We start from the raw sequence: 24,909 nt of genomic DNA, 5'->3' as shown, positions 1-24,909 counted from the left end.
AGCTGGTCCAAACAGATATGCACTTTAAGTGTAGAATACACACTGGACTTCAAAGACGTACTATGAAAAAGAAGGGTAAATATCTCATTAGTATTTTTTATTGATTATATGTTGAAAATATAATATTTTAGACATAGTTTGTTAAATGAAATATCAAAATTAAGTTTATTTTCTTTTTTTACTTTACTTACTAGAAAATTTAAAATTACACATGTGGCTTGCATTACATTTCTGTTGGGCAGCCCTGTACATAGTTTATTAAAGCGTCTCCAGAAATGAACTGCAATTGCCCACACTAGCAACCTGATCATTTTGATTCAATATCTTCACTTTCCTCTGTACTGAAAATATTGAGTAATTGTGTTAGAGACTATGAACAGATTTTTTTGGATGGAGCTTGGCATAGATAAAGTCAGACTCAAATTTGTGCCTATCGTTCTAGGGGTGGCAGAAAATTTATATTTGGGGAAAGATAGCTTTTCAGTAAAATAAATTTTTATGGGCCTTTTGTTTATGCAAAGCAAAGGAGAAAGTGGGAATGGAGATGCTTAAGACAACGAGAAAGGAGCCTGCTCTCTTTTCCTTGTGAGCATGTGATATCTCTGCAGAGATGATGATGATGTTGGACGGTTTTTGCTTTTTCTTGAGAAAGTTGGAGACAGAGTAGGTGGGGGCCCTGGACCCTGAGAGGGAGGGCCAGAGTGAGGGGACATTTATCTGGGGGAAATGAGTCAAGCCCTGGACCATGGCAGCAAGTCAGAGGCAAGGATGGAGATGGCCAGCCAAGGAGGCCCTCTGGAAGGGCATGACTAACAGAGTCTACAGGAAATGGCGCCTGATGCTTCGTCTCAGGTTTTCCTTCTCTGAATTGCAGCATCATCTTTTGTATGCTTCAGTAAAGTTTTATAAAATGGCACAGCTGTGCTTTGGGCAATTAAAGTTGGGAGCCATGTCTGTCTTTAGGGCATAACTAGAACGCGAAGGGAACAGCAACTAGATGGAGTGTTTATAAGACAGTGATAAGCAGAAAAGGCTGAAGCAGTGATTTTGTGGAGAAAAGTGAGGTACAACTAGCTAATAATGCACATATTTATTAAGTCAGACACAGAACTAATAGGTTCTAAGTATTTTCACAGATTATCTCATTTCATTCTCACAACAACCATATAAGTAATATTATCATTCCTGCTTTATAGGTGGGAAAACTGAGGTACAGAAATGCTAAGTAACTTGATCAAGATCAAACAGCTAGTTAGTGGCAGAGTGAAGGCACAAATTCTGGCAGTCACCTTTGCCTTAGGGCCAGTCACCTTAACCGCTATGATATCCTGTCTCTTGGGACAAGTTTGTGGAACAAGGACCTGTGGATTTTCAGAAATCAAGAGGGAAATCTGATAAAAGACACTATGTCAAATCAGGCCTTTCACAGAAGCTCTCAGGTAGATAGGAAAAAAAAATCAGCTTTCACAAAAACTCTCAACTATACAGAAAATTTGAAAGGAGAGAACAATTTCCTAAACTTCATATTCCTCATGGTGCCTCTTACTGTGACCTGTGTTTAGTAACAATTCTTAGCTACTGATAAGACACACAAACATGAGAAATGGCCTTTATTTCTTTTATTCCTAAATGTCCCAATATATTGAACACTGACTCTTAAGCCATCCAGTCAGCATTTTTCCTGGCAAAGCTCTGAGTGTTTGACAGAATATTTGTAGTATTCTAAGATAACGTTAACTAATTTGCTGACTACGGATATGAGACTTTTAAAACACTACAAAGTGGTATTAAATTTTAACTCGATACAAACATAAACTTCAAGCAGTGGAGTACGCATCACTGCTTTTTCAGGGCACTTTCATTCTACTTAATGCCAGGATTACAAAACACATGCCCAGGACGGAGAGACTGTGGCCCTTCCCTCTTCAGAATACAGTCCAGTCATTTTCTTCACCAAATTGTTTATTCAAATGTTCATAATTTTCACCAAATTGCTTATTCAAAAGAATTAGGAAACAAAGAATAATTTAAGCCTGATTTAATTGGGAGGCACTCTCCACTCTTCCTTCTGGGACCTGCTTTTTCCTTCCTGTTTTTCTCATATATTTGGTCCTCACTTCAAACTTTCCGTTTCCATATGGATCTAGGCTTTTGGAAACCAAACCAGGAAGACCAGAAGGCCCTCAGCTTCTCATTCTGCCACATCTCTTTCCTGATAAAGGAGCCAAGGAAACAAACTGCTTGCATGGGGGAAAGGAAAAGAAGATCCCTAGGAGGAAAAAATGGTCAATATTTCAAAAATATTATTCTGTGGTACCATGTTCAGCATCCTACATACAACATCTTAGCTCATCCGTAAACAACTAGAATTTGTTTATTGTGTTGCTTAATGTTGTAAAGGCTATTATTTATCCTCATTCTAGAGTGAAGGAAACAGGCTTGGCAGGTTGGGTTACCTAGGTGATGTGATGAAGCAGCCTCTGATATGACCTCCTGGCATTCACAACCATGGGCCTTCCCCTCCCCCTGAGTGTGGGATGACCCTAGCGACTTGATTTAACAACAGGAATATGACAAAAAAAAAAATGAGACATCATTTTTGAGATTAGGCTGTGTCCTCTCTCACCCTTTCTCACTTGTTCACTCTGATGGAAGCCAGCCATCATATTGTGAGCTGCCGTGGGGACAGGTCCACATCAGTGGCAAGGGACTGATGTCTCCAGCCAACAGACAGCGAGGTCCTGAGGCCTGCCACCAACCACATGAATGAGTCTGGAAGCGGATCCTCTCCCAGTTGAGCTTTGAGATGACTGCAGCCCTGGCTGACACCTTGATTGCAGCCTGTGAGAGACCCTGAGCCAGAGAACCTAACTAAGCTGTACCTGATTCCTGACACATGGAAAATGTGAGGGAACAAATATTACTTTAAGTACCAAGCTTTAGAGTAATTTGTTATGTGACAATAAATAATACAGCTGGTAAATTTAAACTTAGATGATCTGGCTCTGGATACCTTGTTTTAGCCAGCATGCTCTACTGTTCCCTAGGACTTGGGATTCATCTCTCTGCTTCCCTCACTGAGGCCACTATTTGCAGCCAGGCCTAGCATGCTCCCTCCTGCTTCCCAATGACCTGGATAATGCTGAGATTCTAGCACACAGCACCCACCATCATCAAGTCCTTCTCTTGTAGTAAAGAAAGATTCTTTGTCCTCTTGCTTGTACCATAAGGTCATTATGGATAATTCCTGTTGGATTATGACTCAGAAATATCCATTCTTGTTACCATTTCATGTATTTCTCTGTTTCTCTACTTTCTCTTTTTTCACTACTTTTATGCTCTTTTTTGCTCTTCTCTACTCTTAGACTCCATTTTCCTCTTCATCTCCACCTTCTTTCTCCTGTAAACTGTTGTTTCCTCCTTCTGCTTTTACTTACAGAAAAGGCACCATTTGCCTTCTGGAAACTTTAACATTTGTCTGAAAAGAACAGCTTTCCGGAAATATCATCAGAAAGATAAACACAGGCAGGGGATGGGCTGGGGGGGTACAAGAGAACCTTCTTCTTCAGTGGATTTTTTGTTTTTGTTCCCACCCACCTGCCATATCAAAACATCCCTGGTGGCAGTTAAAAGCTGCTGGCCACCCCAATTACAGTGTTTTCACAGAAACTGTCAGAAATAGTTCCAAGAGCCCTTTTAAATTATTACATGTGGGTTACATAAGCACCGGAGGCTCATTAAAATGTTCAAAATATGATATGAATTGAGTCACACAATAGTGGGTCAAAGCTTTAGCTTTTCAGTGTGACTAACATGATCATCTGAGATGAAGGCACCCAGGACAAAAATTTATCTTAACGAAAATCAATTAAAGAATACCTTTCATTTTTTTCCAGGAATCTATACTCCTAGCTTTTAAAAACATGGCTACAATTATTTTGCATTTGGATTAGCTATGTTTTTAAGGATAGCTATAACAAGACCAATCACATTACAAATTGGATATGGGAAGCAAAAGTAATTTTTTATTTGATTTAAACTATGTCTTCCTCAAGAGCCATACCCACTGGGTTGTATGGGGGGGAAAACAACAAAACGTTAAGCCACTCCTCCAAACCCAGATGGATAGTATGATTCAAACAACCCCTTTCTGTATTTCTCATGATAACTCAAGTGGCATGCTGAGTGGGACCGTTTTTCCCAGAGCTCTGCAGACATTTAGCACTCCCTGTCACTTCCTCATTCCTACCTCCTTCTTCTACAAAATACCAGTAGCAGCCTTTTTTGGCACAGTGACAACCTTATATGCCCTTATACATTTTAAAACATCCCCTTGCAGGTTAGTACTGCCCTTCTCCCCTAAAAAAAACAAACTTAACTAACGCTCAGGTATTTAGGTAAAACTTCTAGCATGCCAAATCCATCCCTCCCCAACCTCCTCTCCAAGATGGCGTCTGGCCTTTACAGGAGAAGGGATTGGTGAGGATCCTTAAATCAGCGCAGTGTTCTCAGGTCCTCTGATCTCCAAGGCAATGGTCATTACTCAGCTGGCTGGTCGTCACAGCTAAAGTCAACAGCTAGTACCATTCATGAGCTGCTCTCCAAATACAAAGTCAACCCTTGTTGACACATGATTAAATGAGTATTCTCAAATTGACACTTCAGGTACAACCTAGTTGCACAATTGTTTTGTCCAATTACACCCTGGTAAAAAAGGAGGAAATATTCTTATTGATAAAAAGTTACATTGCTTTGAAAGTAAGGAGACTCAGTAAAAATATTTGTCTCTCAATTCTTACATGTCAGTGAGAATCAGCTCCCAAAGGCAGAGTTTACTAAACTGAAGATCTGAAATAGCTTCAGAAGAAAAAGGAAGGGCTCTCTAACACATCTTTGAAAAACAGAACAGTAAAATACGCTGAATAAACGACCACATTAAAATTTCCCTCATTAGTTTATTAAATCCACTGTAATTAATACTTATTTCACTAGGCCTTGGATCAAGCAGTTAGCTTTGATGAAGTATGCCTGCTTTTGGACAGAAAAGAGTCCTGGAAATCCTGACTTGGTCCACTGGTACAATCTAAAAGTTTCCTAATCAATGTTACTTTGGAAGATTGTACCCAAGACTATGTTCTCTGAACTACCCATAGTTCAGAGTAGCAGGTGCAGTCTTTTCCACAGGGCTCTGAGACTGGGTTTTTTTGAAGACACAATCACTAGCTTGTTGCCTATGCTAGAGCCTCAGGAAAGCTTCAGAGGGAAGCAGAAATCTGTTTAATAATGAGACTAAATTTCTGCGGTCAATTTATTACAGTACCATTAACATCAGAATGGCATACCAAACAAATCTAATTATTTCTAGCATCTCTTTAGTGCCAGTACCTACTGTGGCAGATAAAGAAATAAACCCTTCAGATGTTCAGATCCCTCTTCAAAAAAGGACTTGTGGCCTCCAGCTATCAACTCCTTCATGTTGGCCTCAACTTTTAAGCTCAGGTCATGCTCTTCTTGGGGTGGCCCCAGCCAATGACCAAGCAAGACGTGCTACAAGGGTATACACTTTCACCCAATGCAAGACTCTTCTAACAGGTCATCCTCACTCTGGACCTCTCTGTTGGGGTTTCAGAGACTTTGTCAGATCTGCATCGTGGTCTGTTGACTTCCTGCTCAATCTTGCTTCCCGCTTTTTCCTTTCACAGGTGTTACTCTCAAACAAACCTTTTATACTCCTGTCTCCATCTCAGTGTCCACTTCTCAGAGGACCCAACAGACAAAGTGGTACAAAGAATGACCCCAAAAAGCAAGTAGTAAGTTGGGATTTTGATACTGGATCTCTCACTGTCTGACTGTTGAAGAAGTCATACACTCATTGCATCCCAGGTGGTATATAGGGTACAATTAGTCCTTGACAAAATGTGGTAGAGCAACTACTAAAATTTTTCACTGGTAGAGAGCACTGGAACATAATACTAGATAAGAAGAGTTTTGGGGCACTCTCTTGGAATATAGGATTAAACACTCTGGAAAGGATCTGAGAGGGTGGATCAAATTTGCTGCTATTGTGACTCCCAGATGCCTGCAGAAAGTGATGGCTCATGCTGAGGAAAATGAAATGCCTGAATTGTCATAGTTGACCCTGGAGAAAGGAAATAAAAAGGCCAGGAAAGTGGACATGCTGGAGTGAATATATTATGGAGGCCAGAAAACCTACCAGAAAATTATTTTCCAGAGGAAGGCCCAGAGGACATATCATTCCCCAAGGCCAACAGGAATGTGCTAGTAAGAGGGGCACCAGCATCACAAAGACGTCCAGTGTTGGCTCCTCTTTACAGGTCAGGGCTGACTATAGGAGAGGCTGCCATGGAACTTGGCTCATTAATAGCAGTGAGGATAGTGGGGCCCTGAAGCACTAGAAGCTGAAACAAAACTTAACCCTCAGATGCTAGGGGTTCACAATTATCATAGTGACCAGAATGTCAGAGCAGCAGCTCAGAGGGAGTTGTGAAGATGGTTAACAGAACATAGTGTCACTAGGGGCAAAATACACGGGGAAGCAATGAAATTGTTGCTTAACATGCATAATTAAAAGACAGAATGGATGAGCAGAAGGCTAAGGGTGGCTGCTCCAATAAAAAGTCACAATCTCTTGCCCAGTTCCTGGACCTGTACCAGTTTTCAAACCAGGAACTGAAGATTTGGCTGGGTCTCAGGAAGAAGCACTCTGCAAGACCATGTCAAGTACATATTTTAATGATTCCCCTGGCCCTTCCCCAAAGGGACTCCTCACACTTGTCTGAATGACCGTACACCAGGAATGTATGGTCAAAGGGGAGTACCCACATATTCTGAGTACTATTAAATACAGGGTCAGAGTTGACATTGATACTTGAAGATCTGAAGCAACATCATGTCTCTCCTATTGGAATGAAGGCATATGGAGGCCAGGTAATAAATGGAGTTACCACCAGAGTCTGGCTCACAACGGGTCCACTGAGTTCACAGGTCAACTCGGCGGTCATTTACCAAGTCCTAAGTACATAAGCGGGTCTGACATACTTCACAGTTGGGGTACCCATATATTGTCCTTGGCCTTTGGAGTAAGAGCTATCATAGTGGGGGAAGGCCAACTAGAAGTCTTTGAAACTCCTCCTGGCCGAGAGAGTAAATCTAAAACAATATCACAATCCCAGGGAAATGGTGGAGATTAATGATACCCTTAAGGATATAAAAGACACAGGAGTAATATTTCCTATCACATCTCCACGTAGTTTGACCATCTGGCTCCTGCAGAAACCAGAATTAGCAGAATGATTGTAGGCTACCATAAATTCAACCAAGTAGCAGCCCCAATTGCAGCTGCCATGCCAAGGATAGTATCATTGCTAAAGCAGGATAATATGGCTTCAGATACATAGTAGGTGGCCAGTGACTTGGAGAATCCATTCTTTTCTATCCAATCAAGAAAGACAATTAGAAATTGTTAATGTCCACATGAAATAAACTGACAAGAATATGCGTGGCCACTTTAGCCCCAGGGCTATGTTAACTCTCTTATCTCTTTCATAATATAGTCCAAAGAGATGTAGATCATCTGGAAATTCTGTAGAACATCATATAGATCCATTATATCAATAACATCATGCAAGAAGTTGAGCGAGAAGTAGCTGAGCAAGGTGGCTAGCATGTTGGAGGTTTCTGCTCCAGAGCAGGAAATGAAGCCTAAGAAGAATCAGGGATCTGTCCCTTCATTAAAGGTTTTAAGGGCCCAGGGTTCTAGGTAGTGCTAGAACATCCTCTTCAAAGTGAAAGACAAACTGCTGCCTCTTGCATGCCCTACACGAAAGGAGATAGCACAGTGCCTAGGAGGCTGCTTTGGGTTCTGTAGGCAACATACCCCACACCTAGGAATATATTTCTGACCCATATACCAGGTGCCATAAAAACCTGCCAGCTTTGCAACCTGGCACAAGAAAGGGCTCTGCAGCAGGTCTGAGCTGTGGCACAAGCAGCCTTGCTTGACTCGTGGGCTAGTGGATCTGGCAAATCCTATGGTGTTAGAGTTGTCAGTTTCAGAAAAAGATGCAGGATGGAATTTATGAAAATCTTTGTAGGAGGATCACATTTCAGGCTCCTGGGGTCCTGGATCGAGGATGCACAATTTTTGAAAAATAGTTCTTGGCATCCTACTGGTAAGGAGGAAATGCTTGACCATGGGGACACTAAGTGACACAAAATGAAATATGTCTTGTTGAGCCTACCATGTCATAAATTTGGGGTAGGCCCAGTCACAATTCATCATAAGATGAAAGTATTACATTTGGGATGAAGCACAAGGAAGACCAGGGGGTACGAGTAATCTACACGAGCAGATAGTGCAGATCTTGATGTCACCCATCACAGTTGCATTGATATCCCTCTCTCAGCTCACACTGAAGACCAAATGGGGTAGGGAGTCGGGTATCGAACAACAAGCTGAAAGAATTAAAAACGGTTGAGCTCAGTTTACAGATGGGTTGGCTAAGTATGCGGATGAAAGCTGAAACTGGACAGTAGCTACATCAAAGCCTTACTCAGGAACAGTCATGAAGACAGAGGAGACGGACAATCTTTCTAATGGGCAGAGCTTTGGGTGGTGCACCTGGTCATCTACTTTGTGTGGAAGGAAAAGTGGCCTCACTTTAGAATATAAACCCTCTAGTAGGCAATGGCAAGTAGCCTAGCTTGCTAGTCAGATATCTGAAAAGAAAGAGATTTAGAAGATTACAGACAAGGAGGTCTCGAGGGTTAGAGGTATGCAGATATACACATCGATGTGGGCAAAAAGCGTGAAGATCTTTTCATCACATGTCAATGCCCACCAGAAGTACACATTATAGAAGAAGCACTAAACAATCAAGTACAAAAAATTACTCAGCTAGTTGATGTTAACCTGTCTTTGTTAGTGGCCACCTCAGTGCTGGCATACTGGACACATGAATGAAGTAGTCATGGCAACAAAAATAGAGTCTATGCATGGGTCCATCAGCACAGAGCCCATTTACCAGAGCTGACCTACTACTGCCTCATGTGAAGATTCAACCTGACAGTAAGAGAAACCAATGCTGAGCTCCCAATGTCATCACTCCTTTAGGAGATCAAGTCGTCACTTGGTGGAAAGTTGTCTACATTGGGACCTTTCCATCTTGGGAGGGGCAACAGTTCCATCTCATGGGAATAGATTACTTATTTTGGGTATGCATTTGCATTTCATACCCATCAATCTTCATCCAGCACCACTATCTGGGGACTCACACAATGCCTGACCCACAGGCATGGAATATAATACAGTATAGCATCCAACGAGGAAAATCACTTCACAGCAAAGGTGGTGCAGGAGGGCGCCCATGATCATGGGTTCCACTGGTTGTATCACGTGCTGCATGTCCCAAAAGCTGGTTGCCTAACAGAGCACTGGAATGGCCCACTGAGAGTGAGGTTCAAGCACTTGCTAGGAGACAATACTCTGCAAGGAGGAGGAACTGTTCCCCAGAATGCAGGAGACTCTGATACGGCTCAGGGTCCCCAATAGGAACAACACATGGGTCCAGGAAACAATGGGTTAAAACAGGAAGAGCAGCATTTACCATCATTCCCAGTGACCCACTGGGGACATAGCATTTCCCCATTCCTGCAACAACAAGCTTTGTGGATCTAGAGGTCCTAGTCCCCAGAGGTGGTAAATTCTTGCTAGGGGACACAGCAAGGGTCCCACTGAACTAAGCTTTATCTGCTTCCTGGGCACTTGGGATCTCTTGAGTTCAGTGACAAGTAGTCAAGAAGAGGAGCCAATGTCCTGGCAGGAGAAGCTAACTCTAACCATCAGGAGAAGGTAGGCTTAATGTTAAACAATGGGAGCAAGTAAGAATACAAGTGGTACTTGGGTGATCCATTTGGGCACCTCTACCTTGCCCAATAGTGATTGTAAATGGAAAAGTGCAGCAACACCTGCCTGAGAAGATTATTACCAGGGGCTCAAATTTCTCAGGAATTAGGGGTTTTGACACCACCAGTTTAATCACAGAGACCAGCAGAGGTGGTAGCTGAGAGTAAAGGGGATTTAGAATAAATAGTAGACAGATGCAATGAATTCAGTTGTGGCTCAAGACCAACGGCAAAAATGGGAACTGTACTTTATCCCACTAATTTCTCTAAGTTTCTCTTCAGGAAGAGAGGCCACTGGAACCCTGGAGGAACTGTTCCCTGAATGTGTACAGACAGTGGATCTACATGGTACAAGGAGTGGACTATGACCAACACAGAGATGTGCTGCTCAGGTACCTCTTCAAGAAAAGGCTTTCTGTCTAGCTGTGAGGAGCGTGGTTAGGTGACAGCCTTCAACCATTAACATTTTCAGGTCCATCTCAGGTTTTGCGTCAAGGCCATACTCTTCTTGGAAAAGCTCCAGCTAATGACTGAGCAAGACTGTGTTACAAGGGCCTAGCTATTTTATCTCTGTGTGGGACTCTTCCTCCTTGCTCTGGAGTTACCCCTGCCCCATCCAGTTTCCTCCCTCTTCCTTTCACCTTTTCACATTCTTTTTTTTTTTTTTTTTTTCTGAGGAAGATTAGCCCTGAGCTAACTACTGCCAGTCCTCCTCTGTTTTGCTGAGGAAGCCTGGCCCTGAGCTAACATCCGTGCCCATCTTCCTCTACTTTATAGGTGGGACGCCTACCACAGCATGGCGTGCCAAGCGGTGCCATGTCCGTGGCACCTGGGATCCAAACCAGCGAACCCGGGGCCGCTGCAGCGGAACGTGGGAACTTAACCGCTGTGCCACCAGGCCGGCCCCGACCTTTTCACATTCTTAACTCTAGCTCACTGTTTGCTTCCTGGAGGCCCCAAATGGCAAACCTAGTCTTTTCCAGCTCCATCCAGCTCCCCTAGGTTCAGCTCTAACCTTTCTATTTCTACTGATAATTGTAGAGGTGGTATGGTACTTTCCTCAGATATGGATACAAATGTTTACCAGATTCACTTCTTGTGCCCTGTATTGGTACAAATGAAATTTATTCACTATCTATTCCTACCTAACAGATCAGGAAACAGGCACACAGTGTGCAGTAACCTGCCCAAGGTCAAACATCCATGAGTATATCAACAGATTCATGATTTAAACAAAAGTAGTTGGCTCCACTGTCTTTATCTGTAATCCTTATACTCTTGCCACTAGGAAAGGGTTAGTAGCACCAGCATCCTAAAACTGTAATAGAGAAGTGTTTAGAGAAGCCAGGCCTGGTTCATACAAGGTTGGGGAACATAAAGATACAGTTGTTTTAGGAAAAGATAGTTCCCAAAACAGTAACAACTAGTATAAGTGTTAGGTTTTGTTACTATTGAAAAGTAAAGCTTAAGAAAACACTTTCATGATTACCTCTGACGTCTGTATAGACTGCTATTTCCCAGTTGGTCAGGCAATCTCCTTATCCTCACGATGTCTCGCCAGCTGGATCTTAACCTAAAAGAAGCATCATCTTCCCTACAGAATTAGCTTCTCTTCTTTACTTCACTCTGTTTATGTTCCAACATTCTCCCATTCACTTGGGCTTCATCTTGGAAATTAGTGGGCACTTTTTTTGCTTACAGGTTCTTGGTCTAACTATTGTAAAAAGTCTGAAAACCGTGTCTGCTCTTCTTAAGATTTTCACGAAAAAGCGACTACTAAGGTCTACTTTCTTGCAAACTGTAGAGAAATTATTTTAGATTAAAGTAAATTGTGGTAAATCCTAACCACTACCAGGTTTCCGTCGAACAGCCTGGATACACTCTCTGGCGCTTAACCAAAAGAACTACAATTGCCGTCGTACGTTGCGGCGTTCTCAGCCTAAAACTACAATTGCTCACGTCTTTTCCGTCCTCACATACGGTGGATGCTGGACTTTGTAGTTCCTATCAACTTATCTTTTGTCGCTGTCTTGAGAAGGGGAAAGCGTGGATGGATCGACTTCTCTGAATGTGCTATTAGCATACAGTACTTAAAACAAATTAACAGGATAACGTATCAAAGCCAGTGTAGGGTCAGGTTTTTATATTTCACGTTCCGCCTTCCTCCTACTGCCGGGGCCCGGAAAAGGGAAGTGACGTATTTCCGGTGTAATGGCGGTGCGGTGGCGCCTCAGGTAATTACCGACCTCCGTAGACTCGCGGCAAGCAGCGAACCAGAGTGGGGGTGGCGTGTTGCTGGGCCGGGTGGGAGGTGAAAGGGACCCAGGAGTGGGTGCGGGTTCGCTGGCACGGCCGTGGGCGGCGCCGGGGTGCGCGGGGCTCTCCGGCCGCGCGGCGGCCCGCGAGGTTGGAGTGTGAGAGCCGGTCGGGCGGAGCAGTCTGAGCAGGTGGGGAAGCGGCGACTCTGAACTCCCTTCCCGCCCGCGCGGACTGGCCAGCTTCCTGGAGAGGTTCTTGGGCTGTGTCTCCGCAGTGTCTTTGTTGCTTGAATCCGGCGTGGCTCATCTCTCTTTTCGTGTGCGGTGTGTTTCGGCCGCGGATCACTTAGAGCTTCTTGAGTCACTTGGGCTTCTTAAGGCCCCTTACTTAGTGCTCGGGCCCCAGGTCATGGGAGTGGGATTAATGAACTGTAGTTAATTAAAAAATAGTGCAAGTTCCGCTCTTATGCCTCTTTCCGACGTAATATTTATTTGACTGCTTCTTTAAAATTTCCTTAGTCTTTTCTTTTTTCATTCATTTGCCCTGTAAATAATGATGCTTCCTAGTGGTTACTCCTGGGGACTCGTCGTCCCTCTTTATGTGTGCTCATCATCTGTCATCCTTTATCCTTCCATAAGTTGATCTACCTCCGATAAGGTGATAATTTACAGACTTGGGTCTCCAGTCTCCGCCTCTCTGTCGAGCTCCGCGTTTTACAATACAGTTGCATATAACGATAGTGTGTTAGTTAATTCACGGAGCCTGCGAAAACCGCTTTACCGCTTTTCACTTAATCCTCACAACAAATCTTTGAGATAAATAGAGAAGGAAAAAATTGAAGAAAGGCTATTCTAGATGCAAGAATTAGGTGATTGAAAGTGCAGTAGAGTTCCCTGTGCTTTTTTAGGTATCTACAGACTAAAAGTAGAAGATAGAAAATCAAGCGAACTTGGGATTTAGGAGTGCAGTTGCCCTGCCTCTTCTTTATCTGTTTAACCGTGTTTTGTTTTAGGATTGCCTGTGAACTCGGGAGTTAACTTCAATTATCATACTATGGAAAAGCAGATTTAGAATTGGCGTGAAAAGTGTGAGGTTTTTTTGGTGAGGAAGATTGGCCCTGAGCTAACATCTGTGCCAGTCTTCCCGTATTTTGCTTGTGGGATGCCTCCACAGCATGATTGATGAGTGGCATAGAGTCCACGCCCCAGATCCGAACCAGTAAAACCAGGCTGCGGAAGGGAATCCTGCGGAACTTTAACCACTTGGCTGTGGCCAGCCTGTAAAACTGTAGTTTTGGTCCCAAGAAGCGTTGCTCCAGGCAGCATCTGGAGGAGGAGGAGACCTTGTTGTGTTGATGCTGGGTGATGGACTGGTAAGCCAAAGATTCTAGTCTTGATTCAGCACTTATTAGGTATGTCACTTGGGGCGGGTTACCTAACATCTCTAGTCTCAGCTTCCTCGTCTGAAAAATGTGGATAATAATAATACCTGCCTCAGTGGATTGTTTTCAGGATGAAGAAAAATAATGTATATAAGGCAGTGTGCACAGTGCCTGGCAGACAGTGTTAGCTATTACTATGTTACTATTACTACTGTGATATAGTTGGTGAATTCTCTCTGAGCCTCGGTTCTTTCTTTGGTTCTGAATGTTGCCCTTCCACTTTCAAGTGCCCATGACACTTTTACGGATCGTTTCCCACCTCGTTTGCCTGGGGCTCTGAGACTTCAGTGGCCAAGAACCTTGATCTAATACCCTGGCCCAGTGGTTCTGAAAATGTCTCCTGAATCAGCAGCATCACTGTCTCCATGGAACTTGTTAACAATGTAAATTATTGGTCTTCACCCAAGTCCTGTTGAATCAGAAACTGGGTAATGGGGTGCCTCTAAGTTTCTTTTTTCCCAAACCATCCATGTGATTCTCATGGCAGTTAGTTTGAGAGCCACTGTTCTAGCCTGTCTCCATGGGATCTGCTCTGGTTCACCCTCACCCCTGCCTCCAGCATCAGATTTGCTGCTTTCCTTGCTCCAAAGTATTTGATCTATGGCCAGCCAGTATTTCCTTGTTACCACGCTGCCACATCTTTCCTCCTTTTGGATAGTTTAGCTCCAGTCACTTCTGTAATTCTGATGCTTCCTAAACTACTTTTCTGTCTTTCCTCAACCAGCTTTTTTAGCTCGGTCAGCTTTCCTAGCTGCTAAATTGTTAGAGGTTCACTCTCCTCCTTGATGATTATACATTGCCAAGTGATCTACAGGGGCTTCTTGTACCTGAGACCACCTACGAGACACACAGTGACACACTGCGTATTTATAATGCCCGTGCCTTAACTTGGACATTATTTTCTCTTTATTGCCCACTTGTCTTTAGACTGAATTTTGTGCTACCTGGTGACTTGGTATAAGTCTTGGCTGGCCTAGAGCTCATTTAAGAAAGAAGTAGTTATTGGTGATATAGTTGATCCCACTGATGACTTCGAAGGCTTCTTTGTTGCATTTTTCTGCTTTTCTGTTTAAGTCCGAGAATCCTAGCGTGGGAGGGTGATGGTCAAAGAGGCCTCTGACATATTAGTTCCAGCATACTGCTAGACTTACTAAACCTGTAGCCTAAATATTTTATCTCAGTATATACATTTCCCAAGTGGACATTGGAAGAGACATTTCAATGCCTAAAGCAAAGTGCAAACTTTCAAGGAATATTTCTTCAAAAATAATACATCAGGAGAGGAAGCAATGGATTAAAGCAAACCTTTGCTGTTTATAGCCAAGCTAATGAATCTTTCCCAGTGGACAGATATCAAAAAGATGGTATGGGCTTTCTTGGCCTCGGGACACAAGGGCTCCTGTGATTAAGGAATAAGTTAGCTAATGGGAGAGAGAGACCCAGTGGAGATTTATGTTTAACTTGACTTTGAGCTTAACTCATAAATGGATCAGGCTAGACAGAGTTCAGCACTTCCACATGAAAAGTTACCCTGTGAGTCCTTCCCTGATAGTTTTTCTGGACAACTTTATTCTAGACTTGGTGACAGGAGCCTCTGTAGTGGAACGTAGTGCTGTTTCTAGAGACTACATAAATTTCTCTGTGGAGGCCAACACCTCTAAGTGTCTCTAAAACAGAATGTGGTTCACTAAGTGGCTAGAGAACTGATCTTTTTCATCTCAATAGGGAGTTTAATTCAAGCTGCTCTCCAGGTTAACCTGCGGTCAGGACAGGTAGGGGATGGCACTCTTGATACAGTTGATGACAAACAGCTTGGTCATTCCTAGAAGTAAGCGTTGGTAGGTAGGACAAAGCTGTCTTGGTGAGCAAGTTGTCAAAATATCATTATAGGGAGTTCTATGTGGGAAGAAAGGAACAATCATCAAAAGTCCACACACACCCTTTTTAATTTAATTTTAGAATTGGAACCTAAGTGGCAGGCACTGTCCTAGGTTCTGGATGTGTAGCAGTGACCAAGAACTTCAAGGATCCAGTGTTCTCATCCAAGGTCTTTCAGGCTCTAGCTTCATGGATCTCTCGTGTTTCATCTCATTTCTGCTCAGTTTTCTCTGTGTGCCCTTTACTCAAATAACTTAGAATCCCCCAAATTCTTTTCTATCTTTGGGCCTTTTACATATTGATCCCATTGCCTGAGTGACCTTTTCCCCCTTTACGTATGGGAAATGACCTTTCTCCCCTTTCCTGCTTGTCCTTGAAGATTCAGCTTTAAGACCCACTTTCTGTATGCTCCAAACCAACTTAGTTGCACTGCTCTTTTCCAGTAGTGTTGTGTTTTTACCGTTGCTGTAGCACTTAGACTTTTCTTCCCTACCTGAGGATGGGAACTTCATCTCTCAGACCTCAGTGCCTTCTGTGCAGCTTAACATGTCTATCACCCCACCGTACACAGACACTGCCTTTAACCTCTATCCTTAATTTGTGTCCAAAGAATGGGGAGTAAAGTTAAAAAGTAGAAAGAGACTGTGACCATCCTGTTCATTCTCTTAACCTCATACTTTCTCATTTTCTCTGTAACTACTTTTCAGAACCACTTCTTAATATAAGTATCAGTATGGTTTCAACCTCATCATTTTTTAGTTCTGTTTTCCTGTGCAAGATTTTTCAGTTTTTATAGCCTCACAAAGGAGACTTCTGCACAAACACAAACTTTAACACAAAATGATGGAGGAAGCATTCAGTGGGTGATTAGAAGCACTGAAACTATTTCTTTACCACAAGGCATGTATTAAGTTAGGTGACAGAGTTATCATATAGGTTTGAAATTTAAAGTTTTGCTTTCTCTTTGTTATTGTGAAAATGGGTTTAAATTTAGCTTAATCACTAGCCGTAAGAAAACTCATAATGAAAATGTTTATTCAATGAATGAAATGCTGGGTTTGGTGAGGAAAGTTAAATCTTGTTACCAGGCAGCTGAGCTGTGAACCAAGGGATGTATGGGGCAACTAAGGCAAGACAGGGTGGCCTGAGAAGGATTTGAGTACGAGTGATTGAGGGTATAGTAGCAGAGATGTCCCTTAGGACTTGTTTGTGTTCAGTAACTAGAGGGACTGCTACTGAACAACTGTTCCATTAAAGGATAATATATGGAGACAGATTGTTGATATAGTAGGCATTGAGACAAAATTTCCATTTAAAAACTTAAGGGAAATTTGGAAAGTATAAAATAGTATTGAATATATCGCAGTGGGATGTGCCTTTCATTTGAAGGCCTGGGTTTCCCTGTGGGCAGGTTTGCAGATATTTAAAGGATCCTTTTGCCCTGCATGGGTGGAATATAATGGAACCCTACCAGTTAGTAGTATTCATATGTAATATGTATTTTTAGAGGCAAGTTGGGAAAGTTCTTATAGCCTAGAGATAAAGACCTTGTGAGAAATCTTGCTAGAAAGGTCAAAAACAATTTACCTTCTTCTAAAATGAAACTAAGTCTCTTTGTGGGATCTCCCCTAAACAGATCCTTCCCTCTACCTTCTCCTATATGTAATAGCAAAGAGAATGGGGGGGGGGGGGAATGGGCAGATTTGATTCCGTCTCCTGTTAACTGAGAAGCTAGAATCAATAGGATTTGGTGACTGACTGGGAAGGAGGAAAAGGAAATTGACACCTGGCAAGCTTTATAGGTAATATCTTGGAGGAAGAGCTGGTTTGAGGTGGGGAGGAGGCAATGATGAGTTCCAGTTTGGACTTCCTAAGTTTGGAGGGCCTCTCGGACATCCACATGGAGGTTCCTATAGGCATTTGGACATAAAGATTTGGAACTCTGTAGAGAAGATTGGGCTGGATGAAAGTCTTTCTCTCATATATGTTGGTTGAAGCTGTGGGGGTGGAGATGGTCTTCCAGAGAGAATATGGAGAGAGAAAAGATAAGGACTATTCATTCCACCATTAACAAATATGTATTGAGAGCCTTCTGTTTTGTCAAGGTAGCAGTGAAAACAGACAAAAATCCATGAGCAAAGATTAAACTCTACAGGACAGTAAATGTTAGAGAGATGGACAGAGGAAGAGAGATGGGAAAAAGCACATGAATGTGCTACCTGTGTAAGTCTAGAAGTGAGAACTTCAAGAAGAGAGGGTTAGCAGTACCAAATGCTAGAGCAATGTCAGATACAAGAAGGAAGTAACCCCTGGATTTAGCAACAAGGAGGTCATTGTGTAACCTTGATGCTACTGTGGAGTAGTGGGAGTGGCAAACCCAATTGTGGTGGGTAAGAGGGGTTAACGGGGGTTAAGAATTGGAAGCATTGAGTGTAGACTCATCTATCAAAAAAATCTTGGCTGTGTAGGGCAAAAGAGTGACAGTGAAGGAGGGACAGGATAAAGGGAATTTGCCCCATAAATGTTGTGATTTATTTTTAAATGAAGCAGTAAAGAAGTTCAACATGTAGAATTTTTCTCTAAAATCAACTCAACTGGAAGTCACTATTGTAAATTTAAAAAAAGCTCATAGAAGGGCCAGCCCAGTGGTGCAGTGGTTAAGTTTGCTCATTCTGTTTTGGCAGCCTGGGGTTCATGGGTTTGGATACCGGGTGCGGACATGGCACCGCTTGTCAAGCCCTGCTGTGGTAGACATCCCGCATAAAAAGTAGAGGAAGATAGGCACCGATGTTAGCTCAGGGCCAGTCTTCCTCAGCAAAAAGAGGATTGGCAGCAGGTGTTGGCTCAGGGCTAATCTTCCTCAAAAAAAACCCAAAAAACAAAAAAAAATAGCTGATGGAAATTGTAAAACAAATAAAACTTGACAAATTCTTGCTGTCATAGAGCCTGCATTCTGGTGAAAAGGAGCATATTAAAAGATCTTCCTATGTACCAGCAAAAGAATTAAAAAAAAATTTAAGTAGCAGATCCAAAGGATCATAGCATTTTTTAATTTCTTTGGTTACCTAAATACAGACCAACATGGACTGACTTCATGATGTAGGAAATGAATGGGGGATAGTACCTTCTCCCAATTTATAATGAGTAGTTTTTAGTATGGATGTTGGTATCACTGAATTCATTAAAATGATAAGAACTTTTAGATTTTGTCGTTTTTTTTCACTTATCTGAGCTTACTCTCTTAAGGTGTCCCAAAATTGTTGCTGTCTCTGAGGCACAAAGAATCAGAGACCTGTCAAAGGCTTTTATATTGTGCTTTTTCCTTATCACTTAAAAAACCCAAACAATATCCAGACAGTATCCGCACAGCTTCTAGCCCTGTGCTTGAACGTGGTAATCTTCATTCAAATGGTTCTGAGTCAAAGAGCTCGCCTGCTGTACAGTGGTTTACGAGGAACAACAGGGACAGGTCTGCACTTCTTTGTCATGTGTGGAGTCAGAACTGTTTTGACAGTCAGAATTTTTCAGATTTTAGGGAAGAAATACAGTGTAGGTATATTGATTAAAAATCCTCTAGTCAAATACATTAATATTTCTACACTGCATCAAATGAAGAGTCACGTTGTCTCAAGCTGGTGTATGTCAAGTTTGGCTGCCAAATGAATTTACCATAAGCTTAAAAAAAATCTTTGTATTTTCACAGCTTTTCAGATTTCAGAATTGCGGATGAGGGATTGTCACTCTGTACCTGGTGATTTTTCCTGAAAGGGATAGGAGTGTTTTGGCCCTTTTATTTTCTTGAAATTGTGAGAACCTATGCTGAAATCAAATTACAACATCATTGTTCCTTATGTGACGTATCATGGGGCAAATTTCTCACCAGTATGTACGTATCCAAGAAAACAGCAAGATAAAAGTAAGAAAGCAGTTTTCTTAAACAAAGGGGTTTTCCTTCAGTAGAAATAGGGAAAGGCCATAGCACTCTTGTCATTAATGCTTAAGAACTGTGGCTAATCTGTCACTCCTCTCTGTTCCCTGGGAAGGACAATCACTATTTGGAAGGGTCAGGGGCTGCTTGGGTCCTGTTTGGGGATTTTCCAGAGGATCCCATTACCGCCTCTCCCCATTACATTTTTGCATTTAGAACAGATTTAGCCTAGTTTTTGTTTCTGAAGACTGTTTAGTATTACCATTTTTCTCATTGGGCAACTAAGGGTTTTATTTTTTTAAACTCTGTTATAATGTTTAAAGTTCGCCAAGCCTACTGTTAGTAGGTAGAATGCAGAGGAGCAAACTAAAGGGCATCCACTTTGTTAACTCCCTTTTAACAATTTCATGATAGTATGTTTTGGTGAGTTCCTCTAAGATAGGCTCAGGACACCTAAGGGTCAGTGGTAGAATTGTTCTACTGAAATAATTGAGAAAGCAGTATATGTCAGCCGTTAGTTGAATATTTTCTCATTTTATGAATTTTTGAGATAATTGCAGAATTTACAATTTCATAGTTTCCAGTTAACAGTCTAAAGTGCTTCTTTCAAATTTTGTTAAATATATTGTTTTCTGATGCTTTCTGAAACTGATGGAAAATCATCATTTTTAAACTACATCTCTTTATTATAAAATATTCTCCTTGCTCGGGAGAGCAGGTGCGGTTTTGCTGAGCTGCTTACTTGTGACAAGGAGAGAGAAATTTAATAATTCATCATAAAATCCACATAGTGATGCTAAGAAGAGCAGCGAGAGCTATAAACTCTAGATAAATTGCTCTCATTGCAGGAATTTCCAATTAGTCTAAGTGTCAAGCATGCACATGTTGAACTCTCAGAATTTCCCTACAGGCATATTCTGTATAAATCTGGACGATGATAGCACCTTGTGCATTTTTTTTAGAACTGCAGCAGCAATCTACTTTATGATATTGTCAATTTCACACTTACATTTTGGCACTTGGAATGTAACAGATTGTACTTGATTGCCAGAAAATTATTTGGTGATGATGGTTGAAGGGTAGAAAAAGGAAAGATGACACTGATCAGAAAGAAAACTCATTAAATTTAAAAGTAAGGTAATTTGAAATAAAATACACTAAAAATTGCTTTGTGTGTTCGTGTGTGTGTGTGTGTGTGTGTGTGTGTGTGTGTAGGTTGGTAGGTAGGTTGAGAGGAGAAACCAGGTTTAAGACTCAGGAGGGATAGCTAAGGAAAATGCTAAATCTTGCACAGTAGAGTCAGGTGATTTGTTTGCTCCTGTTGTAGCTGGTCGCAGTGCATTCTAGGTATGCTGATTAAATAAAGGGATCCTTAAAATTGTTGTTAGGCACGTTTAAAAAGAAGTAGGGCCTCATTATATTAACATCAAAACCTTTGCTATCTGGATCTTTGGAAGAATGGATCAGTTTAGGATAGGAACTTTTGAGGGGTAGTAGAGACTATCTGTTTACCTTTTATAATTTACCATTTTGGCATCAGTTTTATAATTTACCACTTTGGCATCATTAGTAAATGTTGGCATTTTCATTGGGATGCCATATCAGATAGTTTTGGCATCAGGTAAACCTTTTGAATTTTGGCTCTGCCGTTTACTAGCAGTAATTTACTTGGACACAGTGCTTTAACTCTTTGTACCTTAGTTCTCCCATTGAAAAGTCAGCCTTAAAAATCACCCAAATAGGGTAATTATGAGTATTGAATGAGAATAAATAAATGAAGTGCCTGGTATAGTGTCTTTGTGACTACAATAATTTATCATTTATTGTTGTTATTGTTATCTTATTCTAAACTACACATTTCTGACTTCTAAAACAGGAAGTGTCGTTAGTTTTTCTCTAGGTAGCTCAGGAACATCGTTACAATGTGCTGTAGAATCTATAGGTGTAGATGGTAAATTAGTTTGTTGCAGAGTAACTGTATGCATTGACAGTCCTCCCATTGACTGTTTTGAACAGTGATGGTGAGCCTGTATTCACCGTTGCGCATCAGCTTTGGGACACTCGTTCTCTTATTTTAAAATGACTTGTCTCAGTGGAATACGTTATATAGTTGAGGAAAATGCTTTTTTGTTGTTTTAAAAAGATTGGCATCTGAGCTAACATCTATTGCCAATCTTCTTTATTTTTTTTCCTTCTTCTTCTCCCCAAAGCCACCCAGTACATAGTTGTATATTCTAGTTGTAGGTCCTTCTGGTTGTGCTATGTGGGACGCTGCCTCAGCATGGCTTGATGAGCGGTGCTAGGTCTGTGTCCAGGATCCAAACTGGTGAAACTCTGTGCTGCCGAAGCGGAGTGTGCAAACCTAACCACTTGGCCACGGGGCCAGCCCCAGAAAATGCTTTTAAAAAGTTTGTATATTACTGGCATCAGAGTTTATAATATCTCCTTCATTATCAACTTGGGCACACTATTTAGGTAACAGGTGATTTTATAATGAATCTTATTTCAAGTACATAGTAAGATAAGTTCTCTTGGGTAGAAAATATGTATCTATAAGGATTTAAGTAATTCCGAGAGTCCAAGTCCAACCCTGTTCTGATTCTTCTACCAGAAAACCATACTGTGAATATGATAATTGTCAGCAAGTTCACAATCTTACTGGATTAGAAAGTGTTCTCTTCCATTATTTTGCCCCTCATGCAGAGATAAGAACTTCAGCCTACTTCCTTCTAGAAGGAAGGCTGGGTACAGGATGTTAGTCAATTGAATTAGTGTTGAATTCAACTTCACATAGGTTCTACTATATAAACACATCCCCTATTAGAGTTGGGCAGATTGTTCGACTCAGGATATAAAGAAGGTCCACACATTACACTTGTTAAGTCTGTTATTCTATAACAACTGTCCTCTTTTTTTTTTTTTTTTTTTTGTTCCCATGCCATTGAATTGTTGGGGAAACTGGTTCGTTTGTCTTGTGTTTTAAAGCCCACCAATGAAAAAATTACTAGTAACACAGCTAATTTGTAGTGAAAGTTAAGTTTATTAATTTGCTGCAGCAAGAGAGAAAGCATACTGTAGGGGATCGTGGGGTATTCTAAAAAGGGGGGTTAAGGAAGAGTGCTTAGAGAGTTTGTGAGACTCTAGATTTGTGAGAGTTTGTGAGACTAGAGGTAGACTGGGCAGAATTTGTAAACTAGAGAGTTGCAGGAACAGTAAATGGTCATATCTTTAGAATACATGAGTCCATGCAGACGTCATTTTGTGATCTTACTTTGAAACAGATGGATCTGAACTAACTGGAAATAAGAATTTGACCTCAGGTAGTCCATAACATACATCATGACTTAGACTGGCATGATTTTTCTGTTTTGCAAATTATGGAATCCATTTTAGAAGTTGTGGTTTCTGTTTCAGTTGTTAATTCTCCCTTCATAGCTGCCGTCAGGGCCATTTTTTCATTTTATTAGTACTCCTTCTGGTTACTCAGCCTAAGCTGAAGGATAGATTATCTTCAGGAGGTATGACAGTCTGTAGCTGCTCTCTTCTTCAGTAAGTCGTGATTGTCTGTCGAGTTTGTGATGGTAATAGTATCTCTAGTGCCAAGTTCTCTTGTTTATGTTAAATGATCATTTGGTATCATGGCAGCTGCATAGCAGCGTTAAGACCCTGGAGATTACACACTGGTGATTACAACATAGGATGAGGATTATTATATTTTCCCTTATTTCCCATAATCTGAGTCTTCCACAGAAAATAACTAAATGACTTTTTCCATTAATTTGGATATGAGTTATTTTACTTTGCTCGTATCTGAAGAATTAATTAGTACCATATCCAGAGACTGTCAACGACAAGAGTCATGGGAGTACCGTGACAAAAAGGCCCGAGTGACTACATTTAGAATTGTGTTGTCCAATGAGGTAACCACTAGCCCCATGTAGCTATTTGTGTTTAAATGTAAACTTCATTAAAATGAAATAAGATTAATTTTCTCAGTTCCACTATGCACATTTGAAGTGCTCTATAGCCACCTATGGCCGGTGACTCTTGTATTGGTTTAGTGGCTACTGACAATACAGAACATGAACTTTTCCATCAATGCAGAAAGTTCTGTACAGTGCTGATTTAGAAGCGTCAACCAGCAGAGACAGGAAAAAATAAACAAGAGGATCAAGAACAAAAATATGCAAAGAAGTGCATAACAATCAGTGGCTTCTAGCATCGGGGGAAGGAGGGCCTTGTTCTGATGGTCTTGGTCAGAAATAGTCTTCAGTGTTTTCTGCTCCTGGACCAAAAAAGTCCCAGAAATCAGTCACAGGTGATGTGTGGTGGTGGTGATAGCAGCAGTATCCATCAGCTTATTCCCTGTAGATAGTAAAGAATACTAGCTAGAGTCTTTACTCGGATTCTTTTGATGTTCCTTCTCGATGATTCAATTCCTCATGTTAGTTTATAGAAGGGGTCTTTAGCGAATATAAGAAGCACAAACTCCTGTGGACAGTAAGTGACTCTGATTACTTTATCTAATAACATTATTAGAATAGAGGAGAGTGGAATCCTCTGTTGAGGTGTAATACAGTGTCAGTTTGTAAGGACTTAGTCACTGATTATCCTGGGAGTAAGAACAAATTATGGATAGTAACGGCATTAACATTTCTCTAGGCTTGTAATTTTCCATCAAGTATGTTTCAGATCTCACCAATTAATAAACGTATAGGCAGAAAATTTTTTATTGGAAGTTATTAAAATCTTTGTATATCAAAGTCCTTTTAACTTGAAAGGTATATAATCATTGATACATTTATTGTTATCAAATTTGTATCTAGTTTACCTAGGAAGGCTGAAGTCTCTGTTAATGTAGGTTTTTTCCTCTTCTTTCCCTCTCTCAATTTTTCATGTTTTATATTCACTTTAAAGATAATGAAAGCATTTTATGAACATATTTTGTCATCTGGACAGTCCATTTCTGCGCTTACATTTGTGTTTGTGATCATGTTGCAGTAGTATTATTTTAATTAGCATGGCATATGTCTTAAACACCAAAGAACCTGTGCTGTGCAGTCGGTGCATTACAAGTGAGAATTTGCTCCTTATAAACTGCACCCAGAATTTCTCAGATTTAAAAAGGACTGATACTGATAGTCTTGTACATGTGTGTATGTGGTTCTTACCAGTGAGTTACTAAGTATTAATACATTTGGAATTTTTATGTCCCTTTCCAAATAATTTATGACTAAGTTCTTCACTATTAAGTAGATGGACTGTGGAGTCTCTGTACTTTACCTGAGTGGCTCATGTTTTAAGACAAATTCAGAACCAAGATTTCTCATCTAGAATTGGAAAGCTGAGAAGACCTGGGGAAGAGCTGGATATTGGAATTAGCTTGGGGATGCTTTCATAAAACCAGCAATCCTAGGCATTTCCCCCACCCCACACACGTCTCCTGATGTAGTCAGTCAGGTGGGCCCCGATATATGTA

The 24,909-nt window shown here is 41.3% G+C and overlaps 1 protein-coding gene and 1 long non-coding RNA gene across 9 annotated transcripts in view; one reads left to right on the top strand and one right to left on the bottom strand.

Moving 5' to 3' along the window:
- Positions 1–12,092, bottom strand: part of LOC111768758 (uncharacterized) — a 350,610-nt gene extending 338,518 nt beyond the window's left edge. For 2 of the 3 annotated variants that reach the window (XR_011428299.1, XR_002801248.2), the window contains exon 1: positions 11,414–12,092. This is a non-coding gene — a long non-coding RNA (uncharacterized lncRNA). The remainder of the gene's footprint in view (positions 1–11,413) is intronic. The other variant, XR_011428300.1, reaches the window with a different exon arrangement.
- CWC22 (CWC22 spliceosome associated protein homolog) overlaps positions 12,048–24,909 on the top strand; it is a 57,187-nt gene continuing 44,325 nt past the window's right edge. For 2 of the 6 annotated variants that reach the window (XM_070241375.1, XM_070241374.1), the window contains exon 1: positions 13,196–13,555. The gene's annotated coding sequence lies outside the window, so the exon portion shown is untranslated. Of the gene's footprint in view, positions 12,372–13,195; positions 13,556–24,909 lie in introns of those variants that run through there. The other 4 variants (XM_001501115.6, XM_023622139.2, XM_014732563.3 and 1 more) reach the window with 4 other exon arrangements.

This window comes from Equus caballus, chromosome 18 (genome assembly GCF_041296265.1).
Source record: "Equus caballus isolate H_3958 breed thoroughbred chromosome 18, TB-T2T, whole genome shotgun sequence".
NCBI classification, from domain to species: Eukaryota; Metazoa; Chordata; class Mammalia; order Perissodactyla; family Equidae; genus Equus; species Equus caballus.
The sequence above is the reverse complement of the archived record's forward strand: the minus strand, read 5'-3'. Positions and strand labels throughout refer to the sequence as shown.